Genomic DNA, 2,500 nt, shown 5'->3' on the forward strand with positions numbered 1-2,500 from the left:
CTTTTAATGATGTTAAATATCGGTTAAAATTGGACAGTTAACTACTAGTAATATGGCATGATAATAAAGCTTTGAAGAACATTTAGAAACAAAAAGTTTTTTAGCTTAACTATAATATTAGCAAAATGTTACATAGTAAAATAGCTGATAATACCAATCTATTCTGCTTTTTTGTTCAAGCACTAAAACTTTTTGCAATGAATTGGTAATAAATCAAGAATCTCGTTGTTCTGTTCGTGGCACAGAATGGTCCAACAGAAACGTTCGCTTGAACCCTTTACAATGTTTTCTGATGAAGCTGCTACAAAAAAGTTACACCAATTAAGCTGAAATTTGAAAGATTAACAATCTGGACAAATATGAGAGTTCTCGGAGGAACCAAAAAACCTGAGCGACCTTCCATTAAGAAATGTAAAGTTGATCATAATCTGTGGTAAAAATTGTTCAAAGAGTTTTCCTAAAACATGTTTCCACTAAACACAAACACTTTAAATTTGATTTCATTTTCAATATTGAGAAATTTAATTGAGCTTCATCAGTGAATTTATATAACTCTTTGAGAAAATAAAGATTTATGATGACTTCGGACTCTAGGTTCAATGTTTTTCGTATCGTTTACATTTTCGCAGAGAGAACTCTAGGGCCGGAACCATTCGTAATTGTGGCTGAGGAAGTTACAAATTTTTTTAACAATCAAAATTTCTTTCATGTGTCATCTAGTTAGTCGAAGAAGAAACCGGATATCATTAAGAATCAGCGCTCCACGCTAGTGTATTCAATAGAACCCTTCTCATTTCATGCTATTCATATCTGTAACGTTAAACGTTGTTTCAGAAATATTATAATACTAGAAAAATACTGAAAAACAACCAAATACTTTTGAAAATATGTGTCACAATTATTTCCATTATGTGGCTTACATTATAAACCGGACAAAAACTCTGTGAAACAAAGGAATTGAATAGCATTTCAAAATATGTTTCATGATTACTCTCGTGTTTTGTCAATGATGAAGTATTTGAAGCAGTCTGTGAAAGGAAGAATTGAAAATTAGTTATATCGACAATTTTTCTTAAAACAAGTTACACATAAAGACAAAATCATAAAAAATTCCACACATGTAAAGCTAAGCACTAGTGAAACTAAATTTTTTAGTTCTTTAAAAATTATCTTGACGAAATCTGAGATTGCTAAAAAGGGAAAAACACTAAAAATAGCAATCAAAACACGGCAAGTCAACAAAACTCTGAGTTCTCGACTAACCCGGAAAAAGCCGTTCGTGCCCTAAAACTTAAAGTTTTTTAAATTTTGTTACTTCTGTTGCCTCAGTGTAGTTACTCATTCTGCTACTTAGTGTTACTCCTCAAATTTTGACTTCAAATTGACCTTACAATCATCAAAATATGAAGAGTTCCTAATATAGGACTGCACACAATCTAATTTATATGAGAATTATACTCAAAAATAGCCAGTCTGTACGGGGAGCTGTTCCTATCAACACAAAATTGCCGTTGTTTTAATGACAAAAAATAGGCTAACAAATTTTCATTTGTAGCATAAAATTTGATTGAAAATTAAAAATATAAGATTAGATTTCGTTTTCAAATCTCATTTTAGTCCAAAAGTTTACCAAATGCAGATTGAGTCATTTTGATTTCTGTTCAGCAAACTGTGCATGCAGACAAAATTGATTCATGTTTAATTATTCCAAATTTTATCAAAGCTCCCGATCCCTTATTTAAGTTTTAACTGTACGCCAACAAGGAGAAAAACTTTAATCACAAAACTCACACAAATTGTTATTCATGGGAAAAAATTTTCAAACGCAAACAAAAAGTTTTTCTCAATTTTTTTTCTTAAATGTTTTCTAGAAATTTACATCGAGGAAAAATTGCTTAATGGAAAAAACGGTAAAGTAATTAACTTAACATTCTGTGCTTTCAGTTGGTTGAAGTAGCTGGTGTTTTTCCAAAAATCGTGTTAATTTTAATTAAAAACGCAAATTCACACGTGAAAAATGGTTTCTACTAAAAAGAAACAATACAATATTCAATGAATTGTTCACAAAAATCCCAGTGTTAAGTTCAAATCAAAAATTAAAAATTATAAAAAAAATTTGTAACATTTTGACTGGTTTGAAGATTTTTTCGTTCCGCTTAAATTTTCTTGATTTGCTTTTTCGCCATGACAAATGTTCATCAGTGGGTTTTATATGTTAAAAAATTGTCATTTAAACTGGAAAAGTGAAGGAGTTTGAGACAATATAGAGTGTTGGAGCATCGGAACTTGTGAGAAAAAAACTTTTTTTAGAAAAAAGAATATTTATGTTTAGAAAAACTATTGTTCTTATTTACCAAGTTTGTGTGGTTAAGTTTGAGTAGTTGCTCACGTTACTCATTTTTTGTGCCGTTGATGTCGAGGAAAATTTTTTGCTTAGACACACAGATTTAAAGATGAATGCTGCTTTTTTCTGGTTCATTCTACAATTTATCAGTTGTTT

The sequence above is a fragment of the Convolutriloba macropyga genome, chromosome 5, assembly GCF_964194025.1.
Source record: "Convolutriloba macropyga chromosome 5, txConMacr16.3, whole genome shotgun sequence".
Classification (NCBI taxonomy): domain Eukaryota; kingdom Metazoa; phylum Xenacoelomorpha; order Acoela; family Convolutidae; genus Convolutriloba; species Convolutriloba macropyga.